Source organism: Canis lupus, chromosome 18, assembly GCF_003254725.2.
Source record: "Canis lupus dingo isolate Sandy chromosome 18, ASM325472v2, whole genome shotgun sequence".
NCBI lineage: Eukaryota > Metazoa > Chordata > Mammalia > Carnivora > Canidae > Canis > Canis lupus.
Window position 1 is genome coordinate 821,134 of NC_064260.1, and position 9,042 is coordinate 830,175.

The window sequence follows — 9,042 nt, forward strand, 5'->3', positions numbered from 1 at the left end:
CCCCCTGACTCCCTCCCTGCGGCAGGTGCAGTGACTCGGTGCAGAGGCTGCTGGGTCCCCGGGGGCCTCCCGGCCTCCAGTTACCGGAGATGCCGGGGAGGAGGACAGTGCGGAGGGAGGGGGTGAAGGAGCTGCCCCTGCAGGGACCGGGCCACCTGCCTGGCACGGTGGGGAGGGGGCTCCAGGCAATGGCAGGGACAAAGCCCCGGGCGGGTCCCAGGACCCCTGGGGTCTGGAAGGACTTGAGATGCCAAGACAGGAGCTGGTGGCTGCACACCCGGGCATCTTGTGTGCGTCCCAGGGAAGGGCTGGGTGCTGCTGGTGCTCCGGCCTCCGCCTGGGGCATGGACCGTGCTGGGCGACGGCACCCGAGGGAGGCCGGTGTGGCTCGGGGTTGGGGTGCATGGCTTGCTCGGCGGTGCCACCTGGAGGGGTGCTGGATTCCCGGAGTCACTGCTTTCTCACCTGTAAAGATGGGATGACGTGTCACGTGGGCTGGTGTGTGCGTGTGCGCGCGGGTGCGAGGTGAAAACACCTGGTTCGGCCACAGGATGAGAGCACCCTTTCCATCCCTCCACCAGCCCTCCAACAGCTGGCAGGTGTGCTGGCAGGAGTGCACAAGACAAGCCTAACTGGAGCACGAGCTCTTGGGGACATGCAAAGGCCACACGGGAGGAAAACACGGGACGCTGAAGGGACTCACAGGCTCCGGTACCTGCAGCTACAGAGAGATCCAAACACGGCTCCAGGTGGAGACGCCGGGGCCCTCATGGAAGTCTCTGGCACTGCTGTCCAAGCGTCCAGAAGCTTCTCAAAGGATGGGGCAGAGAGTCGTGGAGCAATCCTGCTCCTAAGTGCACACGCGGAGCAGTGAGCACACGTGGCCTCAGAGGGAGAGGGTGTCCACGGCAGTCCCCCAGCAAGGAAGCCACCTAATACCCCTGAGTGGCCCCGAAACATGTGCCCAGTGGAGTCCTTTCTGGCCATAAAGACGAAGGGAGTTCTCACACCTGCTCCAGCGCGGAGAGACTTTGAGGACAGTGCGATGGGGGAGCAAAGCCCGTCCCGGAAGCCCAGGCACTGGGGGAAACGTGCAGGATGGGAAATGGGTACAGACAGCACAGCGGGCTCGCCCAGGGCTCGCGGTGGCCCTTCCCAGCAGGACTCAGCTGAGGCACACGCGGCTTCCTCGACGTGGGGGCGAAATGCTGTAAACTGAAGAGGCCCATGTATCTAGGAAGGTACTTGAGACACAAACTGCTTTTTTTAAAAAAAAAAATATTTATTTATTAGAGAGAGAGAGAGCAGGGGAAGGTGCAGAGGAAGAGCGAGAGAGTGTCGAGCAGACTCCGCACTGGACGTGGAGCCCGCCTCAGGTGCTCTCTCTCCCTCTGCCCCTCCCTACTCTCCCTCTCTCTCTGTCTCAAAATAAATAAATACATCTTTAAAAAACATAGTCCCTCAGGACACAGGACAATCATCAACACGTACATCACGACGGAGCCTCCGCGTATGACACACCAAGAGACAATCTTGAAGAGGGCGCCCCAGTTGTCGGCCACAGGTGGCCGCCGGATGCCCCGCGCCCCACGACGGGTAGAGGCGGTAGGCAGGGGCCAACAGAGATGCAGAGAACACGATGCTCGCGGTTAACAGCCTGACCCTCATTGTCTGTCGACTATTCCGCTCAGCCGTAGCCGAGCACACGCTCTTCTCAAGTGCATTCCGTGTCGTTGCTGCGATTCCATGAAAAAGCTAAATTTTTTAAAAGATTTTATTTATTTATTCATGAGAGAGACAGAGAGAGAGGCAGAGACCCAGACAGAGGGAGAAGCAGGCTCCATGCGGGGAGCCCGACGTGGGACTCGATCCCGGGACTCCAGGATCACGCCCTGGGCCTAAGGTGGACACTCAACTGCTGAGCCACCCGGGTGTCCCTGAAAAAGCTAATTTTAAATCTACATGAAACTCAGCTAAATGCAAAGTCTCGGTGCCGGATCCCTGGTGGGCTCGTTTGCAGAGTCCTGGCCGCTGCGCTCTGGCCTTAGAGTTTGAGGATGGGCACTGGTGAGGGCCTCGTGCTCGCGTGTTTCTGTGCCCCCACAGGACTGGACTCTGCACCCTCTGCCGGAGGCTCTTCAGCCACCCGACGTCAGGTGTCCTCAGCTGGTCACTCTTTGGTGAAGAAATTACATTCATGAACATTCCACGCTGGGCTGTCCTGTCACTTTCTAGGAAGGCGCGTATGCCAGGCCCTAAAACAGGGTCAATACATTTTAAAAGATTTAAATCCCGGAAAGTGTGTTTTCCAGCCACAGTGGGACGGAATTGAAAATCGGCCGCAGAAGAAAATTTGGGAAATTGTAATAAGTAGAAATGAAACATTTCATCACTAAATGACTGATGAGCTTCAGCTTTTTGATGAAATGATGAAGGTATTTGCCCGTATGAAAATGCAGGTTTTTTCGCGTCTTCTCATCAGGGACTCGGAAGACTTTTTATATCTTGAGGGTACGTCCCTTATCAGAGGGATGACTTGCAAGCACTTTGTCTCAGGTCTGTGGCTTGACTTTTCCTTTCTCCATCATGGGCTTTGAAGTGTAAAAGACTTTAGGTTTGATGAGATTTAATTTATCAAATTATTCTCTCTTGGATCGTGTTTTATGATGATGAATCTCAGAACACTCTGCCCTTCCTGTCATTATGAAGATTTTCTCATGTTCTGTTCTTTCTCAGAGAAGTTGTGCAGTTTTTATCACCTTAGTATAGATCTATTTTGGTCTTTCTTTCTTTCTTTCTTTCTTTCTTTCTTTCTTTCTTTCTCTTTCTTTTTCTTTTTTGTGTATTTTGGTATAGAGTGAAACAAAGATTTAGCAGTTTTCTCATTGTTTTGTTTCGGGGAATTTTTTAAAAAAATATTTTGTTTATTTATTCATGAGACACACAGGAAGGCAGAGATGCAGGCAGAGGGAAAAGCAGGCTCCATGCAGGGGAGCCCGACGTGAGACTCGATCCCAGGACGCTGGGGTCTTACCCTGGGCCCAAGGCAGGTGCTCAACTGCTGAGCCACCCAGTCGCCCTTAGATTTTTTTTTTTAATCTGTTGATAGCCAACAGTTCCAGCCCAGTTTTGTTGAAAAGTTACTATCCTATAAATACTGAAGTGTTTTAGTATCTTTTTGTCAAAATTCGATTGATCATAAATATGAAGATTTGTTTCTGGTCTTCCATTTCTGTCCCATTAACATGCGCGTCTATATCCATCTCAATAATACATTGTTTTGATTACTATCGTTTTAAATTTTGAAACTGGGTAGCTTTTTATTATCAGACATTGTAATCCAAATGGTTTTCAATTTTGGGAGCTAGTCTAGATCCTTTGCCTTTCCAGGTAAATTAAAAATCAACTTTTGATAAAGATTGCCTTGAATTTATCAATTTGAGAAGAATTGTCATCTCAATAGTGTCAAGTCTCAACATATGAACATAAAGTGTCCATTTATTTACACTTCTTATAATTTCTCTCAATGGTATTTTGTAGTTTTTGCTATATCAGTTTTGTGCTTCTTTTGTTAAATGTATTCATAGGTATTTTTGTTATTTTTGATACTTACATGAAAGGAAATGTCTTCTTAATTTTGTTTTGGATATTTTGTTACTAGTATACAGAAACACAATTGATTTTTTGGACTGATAGTAGATCCTGTTAAATGAGTTTATTAGTTCTAATACTTGATTCCTTGAGATTTTTCTTAATGCAGGGTTGTGCCATTTGTGAATAAAGATAATTTTACTTTTTTCTCTTTCTTTCCTTTTCTTTCTTTCTTTCTTTCTTCTTTCTTTCTTCTTTCTTTCTTTCTTTCTTTCTCTCTCTCTCTCTCTCTCTCTTTCTTTCTTTCTTTCTTTCTTTCTTCTTTCTTCTTTTCTTTCTTTCTCTCTTCTTCTTTCTTTCTTCTACTACTTTATTTTTAATCAGGGTGCTTTAAATTTAATTTGTTTTTCCTGGCCTTATTGCACTATCTAGAATGTCCAAACTACGTTGAGTAGAAGCAGCAAAAGCAGACATCCTTACCTTTTTTTCCGATCATAAGAGCAAGGCACTCAAGTCTTTCACCCTGAAATATAGTAGCTGTAGGTTTCTGTGTAGCCCCTTGATCAATTAGAGTGTTCTTCTCTAATCCGAATTTTTGAGTTTTACCATGAATGAGTGAGGGCTGTAGTGTGTGCTTTTTGCACATTTGTAAAAATGACTAAATTGTTTTTGCTCTTTATTTAATTAATACAGTTTCAGAATGTTTAACCAATATTGCATTCCTGAGATAATCCAACTAAATCATAGCATAAAACCATTTCTACAAGTCTCTAGTTTCAATGACGAAAAGTTTTTCTTAAGGATTTTTATGTTTATATTTATGACAAATATTTTTCTATCACTTTCTTAGGGTTTCATTGCTTTTGGAATCAGAGTAGTACCGTTCTGATATCTGAATTTGATATCTGATTCCTTTTTTCCTAAAGAATTTATGAAATAGGGATCCCTGGGTGGCGCAGCGGTTTGGCGCCTGCCTTTGGCCCAGGGCACGATCCTGGAGACCCGGGATCGAATCCCACGTCGGGCTCCCGGTGCATGGGGCCTGCTTCTCCCTCTGCCTGTGTCTCTGCCTCTCTCTCTGTGTGTGACTATCATAAAAAAATATGAAATATTGGAAGCATATATTCCTATCATTCCAAATATGAATTGACCAGTGAGGCTATCTGGAATTGGGCCTTTTTGAGTCATCTACTCAGTGATTTTTTTTTCTTCTCCTTTTTCTTTTGAAATTTCTTCTCAGTAAGACAGCTGGACCAGATCTTGTTCAGGTTTGAGCCCAGCCTCTCCACAGGCCTGCGTATATGGAAGTCTCTCTTGTCCCCTTTGGAACTGAGCAGACTGTGAGTGAGGTTGAAGTGATTTGGGGCCAATAAGATGTGAGAAGTTTCCTGCTGGGGGATCTGGGACAGATCTTCCTCATTTGTTAGAATTTCTATTATGAAGTCTTTTTCCTCCGACATAAGTTGGGTAAAGAAGTGAGGGAAGGAATTCTGTGTGGGACAGAAACTCTGTAGCCATATCTCTACCGGCCATCAAGTTAAACTGAGTAAAAATAGACAAGACCAAATAATTAAGGAAAACGCAACCAAAATCAAATAAATCAAACATGAACTTTCTCTCTCCTCTGGAAATGTAGTTAACCGTGAGGCATTAAGATCCTTATTTTTTCTAAGAGGGTATGTGATGGATTTATCTTGCAGGGAAAAAAAAACTATTATAACAAGGTAAAAGAGAAATACAAATTGCAATCTGACACATATATGAAGGAATGCACACTTTGAAGACAAAATTTTCAAGACAAAATTAGGACTCTTGATAATCTAGATACAGAAATTGTGAGGATTATTAGTTTTTGTAATTCAAAAACTATGGTGGAATTCAGATTAAAATGTTGGGGTACAGAGGGCAGCTTCCTCACTTTCTCCTTTTTCTCTTATAAATTACTTCTGAGCCACAAGGAGAGGCTGCAGACAGTGGACAAGGTCATGGTATTGATTGAGCCCTCCGGGTCACTCATGTGTGCACAGAAGGGGACCCTTCTCTATTGAGACCAGATGAGGTCCAGTTGTTAAGGAGGCTGCAGTGACCAGACCACTCCCCTCACTGCCCAGACCACCACCGCATGGGACGAAGCACCACACACACCACTGTAGACGCACCATATAGCAGAAGACTGCTACCATTCTGGATGCCAGGCCAGTGAACCATGAAAGAGTCAGTGGACACCGGTGTGCCTTGCAGTGAGGGAGCATGACACAAAGCATGCCCCACTCCTGGTTACAGAACACCTGACCTTTGACCCACCCCCAGGCTGGTGTCTCACCACTGTGGACTCTGTCAGATACCATGTTGTGCCAGTCTGATCAGCTGACTCCAGCCACACCACTGTGGGCCTTGAAAGCCTTCTGCCATGTTTTCAATTTTCCAGGCCATCTAACTTCTGACAGTAGTGCAGTGTTCATTGTAACAGCCACTCAAAAATGAGCTTATAGTTGAGAATTTGATGGCCTTTTCATGTTCCCTGCCATTCATAGATACCTGGTATTATTGAATTTTGGAATGACTTGCTCAAAAATCAACTCAAAAAGATCACACAAACCATCTCCCTCCTTTCTTCTGTCCACACCTCTAAGAGTCATGTTGGTCATTGTCGTTTAGTGAAGGTGTCACCAGCATGGGATGATGTCCTCTTGGTTGGCTCCTGAATAAGTATGAGGATAAAAGGAGCAGGGGTTGATATAGACTTATTTTGAAAATTTAAGATTCCGCTCTAGCCATTCCCAGCAATGACATATTTGACTTTTCCCTAATGGCAGCCCAGGCCTATCTGGTTGTCACCTACAGGATGTCACCTACAGGATGACAACCAGGACAAAAGGATCTTCCTTTACATAATCTAAAAGTAATTCTAGTTAGATTTTTAAAACATCCCCTGTTCCTCTTGCTCATGGCTCTTCCAGGTGACAGGTCCAGGCTGAGTTTGGGGTTGACTAGGGAAAAGGTGAAGTTACATTTCCTGGAAAGTGAGGTCAATGTGCAGAGTTTGTGAAGAATAATAATACCAGCCCCTGTAGAAGGAACACAACAGACTCCGGATTTGATGGAGGGGAACCTGCATCTTCAGAGTTGTCCCCTGGAGACTTTCTCACACAAGAGAAGACTCTGTGCTACTCTCAGAAATGGCTATAGATGCTGTACATTTAGCTGACATTGGAGGTACCCTGCCAGATGTCTCAGACTGATTTGATCCATATCCCCTTATCTTCATCAAAAAGTCTATTAGAAGGGCACATGTTTGGCTCAGTCAGGAGAGCATGTGACTCTTGATCTCGGGATTGTGGGTTCAAACCCCACATTAAGCATGGAGCCTACTTCAAAAAGAAAGAAATGTAGAGTGTGAGGTGCGAGGTGGCCCAGTCCTGCACTTAGGAACATCTGTGCTTACAGTCCCCACTCCATCCCCAGATGAGCCTTTGGTATTTCTATGGTCGATGGATGCCACCGGCCTGAGGCTGCCCATGGACACACAGGACAGGTTGGATGAACTGCCTTCTGGCTGGCAGCCCCTTCATAAAAACAGAAGAAATATTCCCAATTATTTTTAACAATGAACTGGAAACCCAGAGGTTGGCCAGCTGGCCAGGAGACCACAATGGAGGCACAGCCAAGCTGTGGTCACACTTGTGGAGACAATTGCAAGCCTCACTTCCACACACCATGTGCTCCCTGTGTGTGAAAGCCAGCCTATAACATGCCTCTCTTCCAGAAACACACTGACTTGCATCTTCGGGGTGGTCATAAGAGAAGCTAAGGTATTTAAGTAAATGCCAGCAGTAGGTCATGTAACCCAGAGATAATGAGACAGATCTCTCTAAGTGAGGCTGTCCTGGTTACTGGGGCTGAGTAGGGCTTCCAGGATTGCTGACAGGTAGCTTATATACACCCGGACAGTTTTCCCTATGATGAGAGTCATACAATCACTTTAGCTAAAGTGATTAATGGCACCACTTGGTCCTGCACAACATTCGGGTCAGCCTCGCCCCACTAGCCAGGGTCTATGGACTATGGGCTTGCCCTTGACTTCCTCCTTGTGGTCCAGGATATAGTCTTTGCCTTTACCAATACACTCTTGCACTGTGCCAAGTGGAAAGACCAACCCAGACATTTAAAAAGGAAGCTACCTGGTTTCCCAAGACAGATTCTGACATTTGGGGAACGTAAGCAGCTTGAGGACACAGTTGAGGCCAATATTATAGGCTGATTTTATTCTGCTGCTGGAAGTCCTTTTGCAAATGCCGCAGGGAATGCATTGAACAGATTTGGTCTTAGTGTGTTTTGGTCAGATGAATCAAACTGTCAGAGGAAATGGCCCACTCTTAGAAAAATTCACCAGAAGCCAAGATGGCACAAAGACAAGTGCTGGGTATTTTGGGGCGATCATTCTTCCAGCTCTCACGTTGTTGCATATCTTGTGAGCAGAGACACTGGCAGCTCTTTCTTGTACATAATCTTTCCAAGGTTGGCTATTTCACAAACAGCCTTGGAAGACAGTCTCTCCCTCTGAAGAAGAAAATGGCTTTGCCACTGTCATAAAAATAATGTCTCCCTCCAGGGGAAAGCTCAGATGATTTTTCTTGGTGTAAGATTTGGGTTTCTGAAGCTCTAGTTTCCCCATCTGTGAGAGAAACAAACCCACTGCATGCACAGCATCCACCTGGACCACGTCGTGCATGTTTGACTTGGACACGGTCATCTGGTTGGGACGTGCCATTGAGGCCCCTGCTTCGTCATGAAGAAAAGTGCTTTGTCTCTGCCTATGGATCTTGGGTGTCCTCCTAGCATCCAAGCACCTGAGAGACTTGAACTTGGTAACTGGCAAGTAGGGGGATGCCGATCCTTCCCCGGATAGGTTGGTGTGCAGGACTTAGCTCCATTCCACAGGTGGAAAAATGGACCTGCAGAGATGAATGGCTTGATTAACGTAAGGAGACTTTCCACCACCTAGCGAGTTCCCAGTCAAATATCCATCCCCTTCCTGCCCCACAGCCTTGGTTTAAGTTTGCCTTCATCTTATTTTACTCCACTGTAATACTTACGAAAGGTAAGCGTGTGTATTTCCATTTTGGAACAGACTCAGATGAGCCTATTTATTTATTTATGCTTTTCAGTGGCAACTAGTTTTTCATGTGAATTAACTTCTTCTTCTTCCTTCTCCTCCTCCTCCTCCTATTCCTCCTCCTCCTATTCCTCCTCCTCCTCCTTCTTCTTCTTCTTCTTCTTCTTCTTCTTCTTCTTCTTCTTCTTCTTCTTCTTCTTCTTCTTCTTCTTCTTCTTCTTCTCCTTCTTCTCCTTCTCCATTTCCTTCTCCTTCTTCTTTTCAGTAGGCAGTACAGGGCTTGAACTCATGACCCTGAGATCAAGATCTGAGCTGAGATCAAGAGTAGACACTAA

General features: G+C 46.0%; 1 long non-coding RNA gene across 1 annotated transcript; it reads right to left on the reverse strand.

Moving 5' to 3' along the window:
- Nucleotides 1-7,829: 7,829 nt before the first annotated feature.
- On the reverse strand, nucleotides 7,830-8,819 carry LOC125752971 (uncharacterized). The gene is made up of 2 exons (XR_007403673.1): nucleotides 8,688-8,819; nucleotides 7,830-8,546 (listed from the first exon to the last, which is right to left on the reverse strand). It is a non-coding gene; the product is annotated as an uncharacterized LOC125752971 (long non-coding RNA).
- Nucleotides 8,820-9,042: the final 223 nt, after the last annotated feature.